Genomic DNA, 18,030 nt, shown 5'->3' on the forward strand with positions numbered 1-18,030 from the left:
GGGCCATTTTGTAACTGATGAAATGTTACGTTCCCATGACTTATTCTCAGAGCGCGAGGTTCTTTTTGAACTCCTCTATCATAGTATTTTTGATTCATTGTTTCACTCTTTATTTTTTCTGAGTGAACTGATGAAAGTAATGACCAAAACAAAGTCAAAATATTTAGAGTAATAACTTTTATGGCAATATACAAGACATCCGTGCTGCAGTCCGCAGATTAACAACCAAATCATTTCTCAATTCCCGCCAGACGATAAAAATTCTATTCAATCACTAATGAAAGTCATTGATTTGTGTTTCTTTTTCTATTTTTTTTTTTAAACTTTTTAATCGAAGTGTGTAAGCTGTTTATGAATCGAAACAATTCATGGAAAGAAAGAACTGCTAAACACGTGTTTTCGTGAGGCTTTAACTTTTATTAGCCTGTCGTTATTGCGAAAAATTAGACTCCCAAAATATTTCAACTTGATTACATATATCTACTCCTATTCATCTAAAATTAGCGAAATTTTCAGCTGGCGAAGACCGATATCTTCTTCGCGAAAATTACCGCTCGCGAGAATAGGTGCTTTTACAGCGCTCAAAACACCGCCCTTCGATCATAAAATAATCATCAACTGAGCTGAGCCAATAGGAATCAAGGAGAGTCATTCATCCAACACACCAATTACATTACGTTCCGCCGGCTCAGTAGAGGAAAGAAACTCTATGCTGTTACCGACAACAAGATTCTATGAAGCCGTGCGCTCAATTCAGTGAAGGAATAATTCTGCTTAGAAGAGTTCATTAAAGGATGCATCAGCATTCTGCTGCCATCTCTTGATAGGAAAAGCAAATATTTCTTTACAGCGATTCCGCTAGAATCTCATTAAAATAGCAAATAGATAATTGTTTCAAAAAGTTGCTAGTATAATGAGTGAAGTTGGAAATTAATTTAGTATTCATTTGAAATTTAAGTTTCTTTCACAATTTCGCAAGATTTCTAAAGCTAAAGCTAAAATTGATGAATTGCTTTAAACACGACTAGCCACGCTTATTTTCTCGCTATGTCTTATATGAATAAATGAATGTTTTGCTGATTTTTAGCTCCTAAATATGAGATGTTTTTGAAAACACGAGGGAATATGATCTGAATGTATGTATTTTATATTCAGAAAAGGTTATTTTAAAGCTCTTTAAGTCAAAATTAAAATTTACGTATCTCCCAGTTTTTTTACAAGGACACGGTGCATGGCCCCGTTATTGAAATTTCATACTGTACCCGTCCTTGTCTGGGGCTGATGCTGTTCGATGAACGTCATGTGAGAACAGCGTGCTGACACCCATTGACACATAAAGATCCGCACCGCTTGACTTAACTAGTTAGGTTTGGGTGCAATTTTTGGAACCCGTGAAGGGTTGTACGATAAAATGATATAACTCAATGATAAGTCTAACTAAAGCATGCTAATTAAAAAAACTCTACTGTATTACTAATTATTTAGCGTTTGAGGTGTATTTGATTGTGCGAATGTTGTACTAATTTGACAAATGCCAACCCTTCATAATTAGTTTTTTAAAAAAATAATGATTCCTTTTCTTTATCATATAATTATAACAAACCAAGTTTTTTTATTAAAAGATGTTATTTAATGCACTTGAGTTTCATTTAAAAGCAATCTTTTTTTTATTCAAAAGACAATTTTCTGTTATCTATTATTGTAAAATGATTATTGAAATTGTTTGGAAAGCGGTTGTGATACAACTGGAGTACAAGAAAATGGAACACAACGCAAAATTAAACACCCCGCCTCCCCCTTTGTTTTAAAGTGTATTTACAATCCTAATACAGTAGTTTATGTACATCAAAAAACTGTTCTAATGACCAACACGAAGGCAAATTCTGGATGCGCTAGTGGTTTCTGGAAATACGTTAACGATAAGAATTGATTTTTTTGAAATCAGATCTGTGTTATTGTAAGAGTTTCATCCGTTAGATATCAATTCGAGCTGATCAGATTTGACAAATTTTACTCCTAAGTTGGTATTATTAAATTTTTACTCGGCAGTTCGAAACGGAGTTCTTTTACAGATGTCAAAAATTAGGTAAGTTCGCAATTTAGCTATTCCCAATATTGCATGGCAATATCAAATGTTGACTAGTGATTCTATTTTCTAAAGTGTTTTTTTTTTTTTTTTTTTTTTTTTGCTTAATCAAGATCTCGTCAATCGTCATTTAAAGACAGAGCTGCCTTTTTTTGAAAATTTAAATTCGTAGCAGAGATTTGCGTGGGGAGGGGGGAGGGGTAAAATGACGCGTTTCATAACAAATGTAACTGTCGTAATAAATTTCCTTCTTGGTTATAAACGGCTGGAATTGACTGAGCTGGCGGTGTATTTCATGTATTTCTGCCTTAGCCCTGGCTATAGGGCGGTAACTTACTGAATAAATGAATTCTGTTGGTGGTGAGGTTAAAATGTGAGTGCAGGGGGGGGGCGGTTCTCGCATTTTGAAATCCCATTGCATCTGCTTCTATAACACTCTCTCATTTTTGTCTACTATGCCATGTTGCCGCTCAGATATTAATACCTTTTTGCTGATATATTTTCAACCCTTCTTATATTATATTTTTTTGCTGAAGACTGCCACGCCCATTAAAAAATATTATCCAGTTCCATCCGAGTGGATTTAAGGCAACACAATTTGTCAAATTTAGTCTTAATGCTTACCAGGCTTACCAAAGCTAGACTGATGGAGATTTTAACAAAACAGATTTATTTTAATTATACGGGAAAATAAAGATGCTTGTACCTAAAGATTGAATTAGTGTTTAAAACTGTTTTATTAATTTAAAAATGATTATTTTTATACTAGTACTTAAAATGATTATTAAAGCTAACAAACAAGTTTTGATAAGTGGTTTTAATTTGTTTCCCTGATTTTATTTAAAAAAAATATCGCACTGCTCCGCAAAATTTTAAATTGCTCCTCAAAATCGTAACTGTTGCTCCTCAAATTGTTTCTAAAAGTTCCTGCCTTATAAGTAAAGCCACCAGTATTGAAAATCATTACCGATGTATAAATTTTAAAGAGACGGGACTGCCGATTTAAATGAAAAAAGGAACTTAATTGCTTTTTGAAACAATCTCCCCTCGCACGCTCGAGGTGGGAGTTGAAAATTGTTCGCCGTGGAGAAACATATGGGCACGCCGTACAGTCGACTCCCGCTACAACGCGATCCGACTTACGCGAAATGGCTATAACGCGATTTTTTCACTAATCAAGAGTTTCAGACATAATGCGAATTCTTCGCCCGCAACACGAAAATTTTCAAAAGGTAATCATTGTGGCGGTATAGGCTACTAAAAAATGTTTTTTTTGTGAATGGACTTTCATCCCTTTAGCATCTCTGAGAGCGAAAGTTCCCACACCATACTAGTCTGATACATCGCTTATACAAACAACTACTCCTCATTTTCCTTTTTTTTTTTTTTTTTTTTTCATTCTAAATGTGAGAGTTGTTGAAATATAATGACATCTAAGAGCGCTGTTTCATCTTGTGAAGATAGAAAGAAAAAGAGAAAATTTCTTACAATTGAAGAAAAACTAGCGATTATGTGCTTGAACAAATGCGTCGAAGGTAGCACGACAATTAGGCATGGGGAATCTTCCATGTACAATTAAAAGTCAAGAAAAGGAAGTCCGTCAAAGTTCACCAAGTAGTATCTAAGCAAAATTCCAAAATTACAAAAATGAAAACTGCTCTTAGATTGTGAATTTAAGAAACCTTGAAGAGGGGTGTTGCATTGCCAATTGCCATAGATGGAAACGTTATAAAAGAACTAGTGAAGCAACTGTATTGTGTATTTCAAAACTTAAAGAATGAATAACGGTTTGAGATCACGTAGCATAAATCATCATCATTTTCACTTTTTTAAGTTGCAAGTATCATTACTGGATCCACTGTACAGTAAAACTATAGTGCATTTGTTTTTCTTATTACATACTGTACGTATTGTACTTAGCCCGGTCAATTTAGACATAAAAATACTGATCAAATAACAAAAATTCCGGGAAAGCTAAATTTTTGTAGGGAACTTGGGCTTACTATTACAAAGAAGGTGCCAAAAGTCCCCATCGATCCCATGTGCGCTAAAAAAGTTATTCGGGGTCAAAGGTCAAAATTTTTGGTTTTTGGGATTTTTCTCAAAAATGATAAGCTTATCGAAAAGTACCGCAGACCAAAGTTTTAGATCTCAAAATTCTCTATAAAAATGGTCCTTATGATTTTTTTCTCCAAGCTTCCCAGATATTGCGTACTCTCAAAAGACAGCCAGTCATTTACAGAATCCCCTCTACTTGCATTGCATTGAATAACATCTGGCTATTTTAGTCCGTGTGGCATCGTTCACGTACCCAAAGGGGCCGGACCTACTAAGGGCATGGGCGCACCCCTCAATATCGCGGAGCCCCCCCCCTAAGAAGCAAGAGTCCCCCTCCAAAAACTGAGAAAAATACCCCTCAAAACAGCCCTCCTTTAAATGTGTTTTGAGCTCTCAAACTGTAACCACATTTCATACAAAAAAACATAGTTTGGCTGGCGAGTCGCATTATTATCTTGACTTCTAACAATGTTTGGCCTTAGTGATACATTGTGGATTCTAATCTGATTAAGAAATCCATCTCTCTTGGTTAGACAACAAACTGTGTTTGACGCTTCTTTGTCTAATTTTACGCATCGTCTCACTGCTTTAGTATAACGTGATGTATTGGAAATCATATAATTCAGTAGTTACGCCCTCAAGCACCATTTCTTTTAAAGTTTTATCTGATATTCCTTTTTTAAGAAGATGATCCGAGTTTTCCCACTTCTGCTTATCAAAGAACTCAAGTTGAAATCTGAAATTGTAAATTTTCGCAATACAATCGAATTTTTTAAATTTGCCATCGTACTATGTTTAGAACATCAGCTCTTGTTCTGCAAACTGGTTACTTTGAGAATCTAAAAAATATAACACTAGGCATCGCGGATGACCATCATCAGAAAACTTGTTTCAAGACGGATTACGACGATCAGTTTGAAGATGGACAATGAACATGTACAATTCCAGATTTCAATTTTCAAGCAGAGAGACTGCTATGAGCTCATCGATAAGCAGAACTGGTAAAACTCGGCAGCTCCCTCTTTCAAAAAGTGGACTTCCGATAAAACTTTAAAAGAAATTGCTTGGTGGCGTACCTACTGAGTAGTATGGTTTTCAAAACTTCACGTCATACTAAAGCAGCGAGACGATATGTGAAATAAGAAAAAGAAGTGTCAGGTACTCAAAACCTCACGTGTCATACTAATGCAGTGAGACGATAGGTAATATAAGAAAAATAAATGTCAGGTACAGTTTGCTGCCTAACCAAAAGGGATGGATTTATTCTAGTCAGATTAGAATATAGAAATATTAAGCCACAATACCATCAAGCCACAATTTCAATGAAGACTGAAAATTATGAGAAGTAAAATAGTTCAACTCGCATGCCAAACTTATGTTTTATTGTAATCAATGTGGTTACAGTTTGAGGACTCAAAACCCATTAAAATTTCTTTAGCAACGTCTTTTGTTTCAAAGGGTGACTGATCTATGCTGTTGCAAGCCACATTATTTTAAAATTTTTATACTTCAATTTTGTTCTCTATCATAGGTAAATATGACATTTTGAGCCAAAGTTATCTGCTAAGTGGAGAATTAAACATTTTTTTACTAGATAAGAAATGCTTTTATTACTTATTTTTTTTCGTATCTATGTAAGAATTAATTGATATGAAAACAAACTTTTACAAATCATAACTTCTAATTTTTTTTCTCTAAGTACGGAGCAACACGATGTTATTCAATTCTGACACTATATTGGTTAAATTCAAGACTCAACGCATGTGTGGAACTTTAAAATACAGTTTATTATTAAAATGATCTTATGCAATGTGTAATCTACACAAAAAGCCTGCTCTTAAAAGCGATAACATTAAATTTCTCAAATTTTGATATTTGATGAAATTACTATAACTTTTTCCAGTTTTTATGCATTTATGGTCAACTTCGAGGCACGAGCGACACCTCAAGATATTTTTTGCGGTCGAAATCCTTTTGTTGAACCAAATATCTCTACAAAAGGCAACTTTTCCGGGCTATTACTTAGCGTTTATCAGATTTTGATTTTTTTCAATCCACCCTAATGAGCATGGTCAGTACTTCAAAAGTAAGTCCACCTCGAACAAGAGCGGGATTAAGTGAATCTGAATCCAGCTTTTGTTGTAAAAAACACTGCTTATTTAGTGGCGAGGAAGCGGATGAAGAGGCTGAGAAGAACAAAACGCAGAATTATCGCTGAAAAATTTAAAGTTTCCACACTTACATTCAAAGAATCACTTTTAAAATTAGCTAAAGATCGTTCTGAGATGTGTCAAAAGCTGCTCTTGCACGTTTTAATTTTGAGTATGATTTAGTCGCTGCTTTATCAATTTTTCTTTCATTATTCTGCGTTTTCTTCTTCTCAGCCTCCTCATCCGCTTTACAGCCACAAAATAAGCAGTGTTTTTAAAAACAAAAGCTGGATTCAAATTCACTTCATCGCGCTACAGTACGAGGAGGACTTACTTTTGAAGTACTGGCCTCTTTATCCTCACGTTGCTGCAGAGATTGAATTTTTCCGGGTGTATGATTTTCTACAATCCACGCGAATTGTAACGGACTTTTGACTTCTTAAATAATCAGCATTCTTATAACTTCTCCCGAGACTTGCTTCGATTAAAGTTGGCATTCCATAACTGCCCAGCACAACAGTTTCACCTTCAGTCAAAAGTTTATTGCAAATAAAGCGAAATTGTTACATTTTTCTTAAATATTGATCAGCACAAACAACAGTAGACGCTTGTGATAAATACGTTTATTCACTCGAACTGCACGTTTAACTCTAAAAGAAGCAGGTACGTCAGGAGCGCCCCCCCCCCCCTTGGAGGGGTCATGGCCCAGACTGCGCCATAGAAATTTTTAGGGGGATTGTTTTGAGGAATATTTTTTATTTGGGGGAAGGCATGCTTTTGGGGGGATTTTCGCGAAAATGAGGGGGGTGCGCCTTTGCTCTTAGTGAGTTGGGCACCTCTGGGTACGTGAACGATGCCACACGGACTAGAATAGCCAGATGTTATTCAAGGCCACGCGAGTAGAGGGGATTCTGTAAATGGCTGGCTGTCTTTTGAGAGTACGCAATATCTGGGAAGGTTTGGTCTTGGAGAAAAAAATGATAAGGACCATTTTTATAGAGAATTTTGAGATATACAACTTTGGTCTGCGGTACATTTCGCAGCTTAACTTACCGTTTTTGAGAAAAATCCCAAAAACCAAAAATTTTGACCTTTGACCCCGAATAACTTTTTTAGCGCACATGGGATCGATGGGGACTTTTGGCACCTTCTTTGTAATAGTAAGCCAAAGGTCCCTACAAAAATTTAGCTTTCCCGGAATTTTTGTTATTTCAATTGTCTAAATTGACCGGACTAACTGGTTTATTTTCTGTCTTTCTTTCCCATCGATCATTGATTTAGTAAATCGTAACAGTATGTTATATTGTTTTTTTTTTTTTTTTTTTTGAATTTAAAATTTAAATAAAAATTCAGTTTTTTTTATTGTAAGAAACAGTACTGCATAGTTAAGAAATAGTTTTTAACAATTTGAGGTGGTGGATATGTTTATAAAAGTTTTACACATACTTTTTTCCACAATGCGAAATTTCGACTTACGAGAGGGGTCTTCGAACGCATCCCTCGCGTAAGTCGGGACTCGACTGTATTTGGATTTGATGAAATTTCGTAGGTATTACCACACCAATATTCTGTACTCCCAAACTGTTTTTTTTTTCTTGAAAAAACTTCATTTCTGAGATATTCGCAATTCCAACGAACTAGAGGGGGCACTGCAGTCACTGTCTAATGGCGGACGAAAAAACTAAAACAAACGCACGTGGTAACGAAGAAAATGCTAATAAGTCTAGTAAATTGTATTCGTATGCATGATTTTTTTCTCTTTATTCTTTTTAAATTAATTTTCAAAGTCTTGTGGATATTCTGGCCCACGTAGAAAGAAATGAGAATTCAAGAAGCATTACTAAACGTCAAACATTATTGCAAACTACGTAGTTCGTAGTTCTAGGCAGCATTTCCACGATGTTGAATTCGATATTTATCAATTCTTGATAAAACTAAATAATAATTGTGGCCTGACAAGAATAACAATTAATGCTAGAAAATTTAATATGCCATTACAAATTATTATCAAAAGAAGATGATACTTCTTTGCCTTGCTTGGCTAGCGCTTTTTGCATTTTTAGCTGAGTTATTTCTCTCAAATTCCCGAATCGGTTAATTTGAAATTTTTCTGTTTCGATATTTCTAATTTCTGAGTTACGATTTAATTATGTCATGTTATGCAAATCATCAACAAAATTCTCACGGAAATATGGTAGTAGTTTTCTTTTCAGTTGAATGACCATTATTTCTTTTAACTTATCGAATTCTGTAATCTTACTACCATTTTATTCCACTCATGATAAAAATTAAAAATGGTTTAACTAAAAACGCGAAATCTCGCCAAGGTTACTTTGCTCGCACAATACTAAAACTATAACCCTAAACAAATTTGGCGAAACCTTTCAGCTGAGAATAAAAGGAATAAAGTAAATTCTTTCTCGGACATTTTTCATTTTGTTCTACGATAATATACTCAAGAAAATATTTTGCCCATTCAATATTTATCCATTCCAACTGAATGCTGCTGTAAAATATGGTTAGTTAAATTCATTTAAGATTTAAAAAAACCCATATTCTTACAAATTCATACAAAACAATAAAATTTTTTACCTTGTATAACGTTATCCAAGTTTGTTAATCCAGAGTTTTCGCTATAACCATTTCTCAATCAACTCACATTTTAAAAGGAAATAGGGAAAACTGAGAAGTTCGAGAATACTACTAAGGGACGATACAATTTCTGTATCTGAAAGCTACAGAAATCGAACTAAGACACATCGATTGCGTTAATAAATACTCAGAACAAACTGCCTGTGTTTACGTCAACAGACACATGTGGAACGCAACGTGGCAAAGTTTTAGTTTTTCCGGCAGTATTGTAAATCACCGCAAGGTAGCGTATTCGAGCGCTGGAGTTGCAAATAGCTTATTTTTTTGCTCCGCGAATGAGTAAAATATGGCATTTTTGATCATTTTTCAAAAGCTCTAGTAAATTTATTTAAATTAGTATCAAGATCAAATACGTCTTATTTATAAATTGAAAAATGAACTTTTATTTGTGCATAAAAAGTAATGATTTATGTTAAGCCTAATTAGAAATTTTCGGTTGTCAAATCAAGGTGGACAAAAAGTGCCGTTTTGGGCACTTTGAGCCTAATAAATTTGATGAGGGACTTTCAGTATGAAGCTAATTTCTAGTATACAGATACAGATCATAAATATTTTGAGTCAGAGCGAAGCTCTTTTACTCTGTATGAATGATAAGATGAGATGGAGTTGACATTAGTTAGATCATGAGGGGAGGAGAGGGGGGCGGAAAAACAAAAGAAAAAAAAAAGGAATCGTTTCAGGGCCACACTATATACATATTTACATATTTACATCATGAGATAAGACAGTGTAATAGAAAAATAATGGAAAATCCGGATAAATAGGAAATACTAGGATAAATAATAAATTGAAGTTGAGAATAAGTATGAATTATAATACAAAAATTTCCATGAGCGAAGTCATGAGAAGGAGAAAAACAACCTGCCAGACCAAACCTGGCAGTTTGCAGCAAACTCCCACGAGGGGGAGCAAGTGAGCAATGTCACTAACTATACTAGTGTTGCTGGCCCTAGTATAGGAGACTAGTGGAGAGTGTAATGAATAAACATAGAGTCCGACGGGAGATTTTTCCCGCCGGAGTTAAAGGTATATAATACCTGATCATGAATAAGGGGGTTGATGTGATTTTCTAGATTTGTGAAGAAGTGAGTTGAGGTGTCAATGATGAAATCAGTAATGTGATTGACTCCAGAGTCATTGTGTAGGGTAGCGTTGGAAACGTAACACGGGGCTTTAAATATTTTTCTAAGGATCTTATTTTGTATTGTTTGGATTTTTGCAATGTTAGATTTGGCAGCATACCCCCATGCGGGTATACTGAAGATAAGGGCTGGTCTGATGATGGTAGTATACAGTAAGAGACGGTTTTTTGTGCTAAGGGAATTTGTTTTGTTAAGTAAACCATAGAGATAGCCAATCTTAATGTTAGCTTTTTTTATAACATTATCAATGTGAGGTTTGAATGTGAGGCTTCTATCGAGGTGGACACCAAGGTATTTGACAGTATTGGAGTATGGGATTATATCATCACCAACGATGATGGGCTTAGGATATTTTTTGATGTCGTTATTGTAAAAGCAAATTGCTTGAGTTTTACTGGCATTTATGACAATATGCTATTTGTTAAGGTAACTTATTTCTAGTACATGTTGTAGTTAGTTATGTATACGAGAAGCACAGAAAAATACTGGTTGATACTAGTAGTCATTCATGACGAAAATTTTTGTAGTTTCCCTTCGACACGATGTCTTAAAAGTGCTTAACATATTCAAATTTTGTATGTGTTTCCGCACATTTTAATGAAGTGCTATCACCTGCCGGCAGCAGGGAAGTCACTTTACTTTGAAGCACTTTACTATTGTTTTTACTATTTCATTAAGAGGCATGTTAATTAAAGGCAAACAATTCTTTTCAACTACGCGCATCACATCAGCAATAAAATTTAATTAGCTGCTCATTTTAAATTGATCTTAGGGTTATAGTTTAGTACAGCGTCACCTATTGACAAAATTTCAGACTAATTTTTTCAGCTAACTTTAGCTGTATGATATACATCAGTGGTTCACAAATTTTTCTCTACTGAGGACCACTTGGTATCCTTCCGAATCCGAAGCGGATCACAAATAGAAATATTTGAGACAACACTTTTTTTTTTGTAAAAATGTGATATATTCAAAAGTTTTATATAATTAATTAAATTACAACTGTAAAAATGATAGATTAATGTTGAATGGATGTGCGCGGACTGCATGAAAATTACTCGCAGATCGCCGATTGTAAATCGCTGAATTCCTTTTCATAGATTTGAAGTTTCATTCGAATGCATTTAGCAGACCCAGAACTAGGGAAGTTTTCGATAAAAGCCTTGAGCTTCTAGAAATTTAATTTTAAGCACTGTATAAAAATAACCACCAGTGCTATATATCATCGTAGATGAATAACAGTCAATTTGTTTAGTTGCTGTCAACGGTCCTGAATCGCCTAAAAAATCAAACCACTCTTTCTTTGAAAACTCAAGGTCGGGATGAAATATTACAAGTAACAACTCCAGTCCTTTTTCCCTCGCATGTTCGAGACAGGGGTAAAGATGCAATAGATCAAACTCGAACACCCCAAGGCGCGTGGGTCACAAGTGTCCTGCTCAGCGGATTCCTGTGACCATCAACCCGTTGTTAATTTCAATGTTTCGAATGTCAAAACAGATTGCAATCTTTCAAAACTTTATTCGGTACGTATAAATTGTTGCAAGTTTAAATCAAATATTTGGGAAATTGGTTTCTAAGTCAGGGGTGCCCATCCCTCCTTAATATCGCGCGGAGACCCCCCCCCCAAACCAAGAGCTCCCCTAAAAGAGAGAAAAATACCCCTCAACCCCCCCCCTAAACATTTTAATAACGCAGTCTGCGCCATGATCCCTCCTAGGTGGGCACCCCTATCTAAGACACAGAAGAAACTTCAAATCAAAAAATAATGATAGAAAGTTCTTGTTTGTAATTTTCTTTCCTTTTCCGCTTTTTCCCATGTTATCCCCCCTCCTCCCTACGGAAAATATTTTTTTTTATTTTAATATTATGTGTTCTGGTTCTGACCCGCGGGATTCAACTTAGAATGAGGAGCTAAGGGAGCTTAGGAGCTAAATTCCTTTATATTATTCAGTCCAGTCGGTAATTCCGAATGAAATGTTTAGGAACTTGCCATTGCTGTCCTATATAGGGAGGGAAAATGGAACTATGATTGCGCTAAAAACACACTTATTATTCGGATTGGCAGTATGGTAAAACAACACTTTACAATTCCAAAAGTAAACTGAGAGGGCTTGAACAAGGTGCAGGGGCATCTTTTATGTGCACATATCTCAAGCAATAAAGAGTTTTAATTACCCAAATGATTTCTGAAATCACCACTCCGGCCCACTCTTACGTTCCAAATGGTTTACGTGTGCAAATAGAGTCTTTAGACTGTACGTAAGTGTAACGATCCCAGCTGGTGTGCTAGAAGACATTGTTACTTTTACGGTAAAACCTGTGTAAGTTGGTATATTGCGGTGGTTAACTTACACAGGTTGAAATACAGTAACCCCTCGTTACATCGCGCCTCGTTATATCGCTGATTCGGATATATCGCGCTTTTCCTTTGTCCCCCAAAAATATTTAATTAAGAAATGTTTCTTTTTCTTTAAACTCATCGCATTTTTTTTTTTTTTTTTGAAAATATTTCTCATCAAATATATATATTATTTAAATAATAATAATAAAAAAAAACCTTGTATGATTTCCATGTACTTAGTTCAAAACAGCTTCAGCTACAACCTTTCGATTCATATTCCACCATAAATCAATAAAAATATTTTTGGATTTTTTTTTTTGAAAAGAAAAATTGGTAGACTAATTTCTTTTTGATTTTACAAAAACGAATCGTCCTAGTTCGATACTGAACTAAAGTTTTTGTTGGGGCACATGTCATTAAATTTTATGTTAATACGTTAAAATTGCGTTACTTTTTATAACCTCGGTTTCATCGCGTTTTCGGATCTATCGCGCTTTTTTGTTGTCTCCCGATGTGCGCGATATAACGAGGGGTTACTGTACATGATATAGATCTAATGCTGTGCCTGAAAATAGAGGCCAATTTAGACAGGAGGTCAATTTTACAGGTTTTACTGTATCCTGAATTGTTTCATGCCAGCCTGTTTGAAATAAAGAACTGCAAAAACTTCAAGGACGGTCACATTCATGTTAACAGAATAATTCAAGCCTGTGGATATTTGCCTGATACCTCGAACCAAGTTGTTAACCCCATCAACGAAAGAAATCATTCTTTGCGCATCCTGAAAACTTGTTTATGGCCATGGTTTTTTATGAAAGGAGGCACATAAGAGAACTAGGGATTGAAAAGATTCTAAAAGTCAGACAACCTGTTTATAAAGGTAAAAACATTGGAAACTTTGTCATTCCATCCCTAAATTTTGAAGCCACCTGCAGAGATTATGGATAGAAGCACAACAAAGTTACCTTCTCCACACTTTTTTTTAATTACTAACAAAGTCATTAAATCCTTCATTGGAACAAGAACTATACCCAGGGCCCGAGTAAGATATTGAGGGGTCCTAGGTCAAGATAGTTTTTTGGGGGCCCCTGTATTCAAACTTTAATTTTAGCCGTTGTCTGAAACAGTTTTAGCCATAGACTAAAATAATTTCAGCCATTTGGGGGTCCCTAAACATCAAGGGCCCTAGGCCATGGTCTAGTTGGCCTATTCAGTACAGGCCCTGACTATACCAGACTTGGATATAAAATTACTCCCCTGCCGCACGAAACCGTCGAAAGATGCGTGAAGCTAGTGACGGAGGCTTCGTGGATGAAGAGAAATCCAGATCAATTATGGCAGAGTTTTCCAAAAACTCTGATAATAAATTAGTATTAACAATAATAAGACTTGTGTACTACATTGTAGAAATTTTGCTAAATATTTTATTTGTCTATTTTTTTTCTAAAAATGGCTCATTGTTGTAAAGAATGGGGGTTCTGCATGGTTAGAAGATACCTTCAAAATCGAGAAAAAAATTAATGTTTTTGCGTAATATAGTGTTTATTTAAAGACGTTTTCCTGATTATAATACTGGGAAAAATATGTAAAAATAAATCGCAAAGAAAAGATGAAAATCTCCCTTTCTTCGATTTTTCAGGCTTGCTCCTGGATTAGAAGGTATTAATCGATTTCCATTTTATTTTTAGAGGCATAATTAATCGTATCTCTTCCCTTTTATATGTTTTTTTTTTTTTTTGTCTTTTTTATAGCGCCATAACTTCATGTATAATTAATCCGTTTTAAAGATTTTTACGACTCCGTTGCTTTGGCAAAAATTTAAATGTAAGACCTTTGAAGAACAGTAAGTACCTCAAGGAATTTTCACTTTTATTGCATCACCTCATAAAATAACTACAGTTGACTTCTGGTAACTACCAGTTTCTTTTATCCTGAAACTATTTATTGGATATATATGCTGTTAGCGGCCTTTAATAACGGGTGTCAAAGCCGTCGGTGTCCCTACGTTGTAAGGTTTCGCCCATTAAAACTAATGGCAATCTGCGGCCGCAAATTCACAGACGGCAAGAAATCGTATCCGATTATGCTGGCGGAAAATATAAAATGAAGTTCTAGCAATGAATATCGGAAATTCAAAAAAATACTGCAGCAAGGAATCTGTTCTACTCACAACATGAGATACCGTGCTTTGATACCTTTTCTTTTCATCTCGCTGCAGCAACGTGCCGACGATGTTAGACTGGCTAGAGAGAGAACTGCTATAGCGAGTATAATTTTGTTAAGCTTCTTTTTGGCGCATGCGCAAATCGGAGATTTGAACTGCCTGCACGATACAAAAAACAGATCCGCAATGTTTTCAAGGACGGGTAGCGTCATGAAAGAGGTGCGTCTTCGGGATCGGAAATTCACAAAAATACTGCAGCAGGGAATCTGTTTTACTCGCAACGTGAGGTACCGTGCTTTGATACCTTTTCTTTTCATCTCGCTGCAGCAAGGTGTCGACTATGTCAGACTCATAGACTAATATTAAGAGTAGACCGAGTTTTCCCAGACTTGCTGATGAAAAAATTGGTTCATGGATACATCATGTGACTGGTGGAAGGCTTGGCGAAAACTTTGGCGGTATGGTTGCTAGATGACAACATTATCTATAGTTTGGCACTCGACATGTATTTTAAGACGTAATGTATTTTCATTAAAATTTTTTTTCCAGGTGCAGAGATTGAACTGTTTTTCTTTTAGTTATGCATTATTTTGGCATTAGTTTTTGATCACAGTTTTCAGTAACTTTTATTTCATTTAGAACTGCTACGTCAGCGTTGGCGTGAACGTAATGGCGTTTTGCGTTAACGCAAAAATGTACTAATCGGTATCTTAAATTGAAATTTTAGGTAAAAATCTTACCGTTTGTCGATTCTTTTTTGGCGCTTGCACCTTTAATTGCTAATAAAGTTATTGAAATTGACTAAAGAAAATGCACAATACGATCTAAACGAAAAACTCACTATATTAACAAAATATTTACAACTTAGAACAACAAATTTACAAATCGGACTCCATAAAAGATCATTCTTCCGTGTTCCATCAATTCTATTTATTTTATTTCTCGCGGGCATTGATCGTCTGCTACGATCAACGCCCGCTGTTGCTAGGATATCCAGCAGTCACATGGTTTGGTTTATGAGCAACTAAAGAGTTGCCATAGCTCGGTCTACTCTTATTATTAGTCTATGGTCAGACTGGCTAGAGAGAGAACTGCTATAGCGAGTATATTTGTTAAGCTTCTTTTTGGTGCATGCGCAAATCGGAGATTTGAACTGCCTGCATCGATACAAAAAACAGATCCGCGTGTTTTCAAGGACGGGTAGCGTCGTGAAAGAGGTGTGTCTTCGGGCGGTTGGAAAAACATTTAGGATTTCTCCTAAGTGTTTTGTGGAGTTAAGGAAATAAAATCTGTCAAAAAAAATCTACCGCAAACTTAAAATTCGACTAAATGTAAAGGATTATGTTTTAAGAAAGCAGTTCAAAAGATTCATTTCAAGCAATTTAAGTAACAAAAATACATTGAAAATATTCCCTTGGTTACAGTTTTCCGGTCTCTTTGGCAAACCGTTGCGGCCGGTTCCGCTTAGAGCATTAAACTTTTAGTTAAAAATTACGGGGGAAAAAAATTGTCTATTTTCGCTGATGTGTAGCGCGGAAAAGATGCCATTGGTAGCGCTAAATTCCCATATAAAAAATTGAGGTACTTGGTATATTTCTTTCCTTTGCCACAAATGCGTAGAAATTTTGTCAGTTTCCAGTTTTTTTTTTTTTTTTTTAATTTTCAATAAATTTCGTCAAATGATAAATGTTTGGTTTCGCCATATTTATCTGAAGAAAGTATATCCTTCATCACATGTGATGAATTTTAGATGCGTGGTGGGTTATAAATTAACTAATTATTGCGTATAAATTTTGTAATTTGAAATATGCTATTGGAAATCTTTGCACAGCTCTTTGTTTGCTTTAACTTCAATACTAACGGAAGTAACTCAGAATTCATTCTTAATCACTGGTTAATCTTTTTGAATTTGAAAAAAGTTGCTATCTCTTAACTGAAAGCAGTCTGGTGAAACGGCACTCCCGTAAGAACAGGAAAACAAAAACAAGGGTGTGGGTGCAGATGCTGAAAGAAAAGGAAATAAATAAAGAATTGAATCATCTGGGCTGCATTTTTCATATAAACGAGTTCCAAGGCCTGTTAAATAAGATAGATTAACTACTGGATCTAAGGTCTTTCTGGCCTAATCAAAGCCAAGCTGACGGAATGTGAAAACCTACTTGTGCTACCATTCTAGGCTACCTCTGTCGCTCTACATGGGCAAAAGAGAGTGAACATTTTATTATAACAAGTACTGGATGGTTGTGCAACTGTTTCAGCTGGATTGTACCCTCCAGAGATTCAAGACAGCCAACCATACAGCCTATTACATAGTCTAGATGGCTCACAGCTGCCTACAGAACTCTTTACTTGCACTTTAGTACGTCGAAACCCAAGACGCCTTACGATGTTTCGCACTGTTCGTAATATGCAGTGGTGTTCCCTCAAGGTATACTCCATATGCGCCGTATACTCTCAAACTTTTTTTGGACATGTAGCGTATACCCTCAAGCTTCAAAAATTTTCATATTGTGACACATGATGTATATGATCGCATACACATAGTGTGCATAACTGATTACTGGAAGTATACCCTCAGAAAAATTGACGAGAACATCACTTTAATATGAATTAATTTCTTCGCATGATTCATCTAATGAAACGACCAGGGTACGCGAGTGGATCTAGAAAAGTAAATAACATGGCCATTCTGAGAAATCACAACAATGTGAAAACAGCATTGGCTACTGACAAAACCAAGAAAATATGTCGCATTAGGGATGTTGCAACCTATTAAATGTTCATATTTTGACTATTGAATACTCTTAATTGACCCTCAGAACTAAAAAATTCACCATCGCCGAATTTTAAAACACCGTGATTGATTTTTAATGAATTTTTAAAAATTCACCCGCAAAAGTGCGCTCTTCTGAAACGTCACGAGCTTACGTCACAGAGCACTAGTGGGCAGCCTTCCGCCGAAGATCCCTTGTTTTCGTACGTACATTTTGAGCGCGCTGATATTTTTATTTTTTAGAAATTCAAAAATCCTTTTGAATACACTATGGAGGCCAGATTCGTTAAAGCACAATCTAAATAATCTTCCTCAAGTAACATCAATGATGATATTCGTATATTTCTGAGAGAATGAGAGGTTTAATGTTCCAGAAACGCGGGGACTTAAATGCGAGGAGATAAGCCTTTTACGTTTCGTCTTCGAAGCCAACTGCATGCCCCTCGGCTAGAGACCCTATAACTCTACTATAGGGGCCTTACCTTCGGCTTCTCCCGTATCGGAAGAGCGCATGACGTCACTTCCTATGCCATTTGACGTCACAAGCGCTTGAACTTTAAAAATTAATTTAAAAAAAAAACTACTTATCGTATCGCAAAAAAAAAAAATTTTCATCTATGATGTTCATACTTGTTACTCTATCATATAAAAATAAAATTGA

At 35.5% G+C, this 18,030-nt stretch overlaps 1 non-coding gene across 1 annotated transcript; it reads left to right on the forward strand.

Annotated features, from left to right (window-relative positions):
- The first annotated feature begins 1,261 nt into the window (after positions 1-1,261).
- On the forward strand, positions 1,262-1,390 carry LOC129228849 (U4atac minor spliceosomal RNA). The gene has a single exon (XR_008581027.1). It is a non-coding gene; the product is annotated as a U4atac minor spliceosomal RNA (small nuclear RNA).
- Positions 1,391-18,030: the final 16,640 nt, after the last annotated feature.

The sequence above is a fragment of the Uloborus diversus genome, chromosome 8 (assembly GCF_026930045.1).
Source record: "Uloborus diversus isolate 005 chromosome 8, Udiv.v.3.1, whole genome shotgun sequence".
In the NCBI taxonomy this organism is placed as follows: Eukaryota; Metazoa; Arthropoda; class Arachnida; order Araneae; family Uloboridae; genus Uloborus; species Uloborus diversus.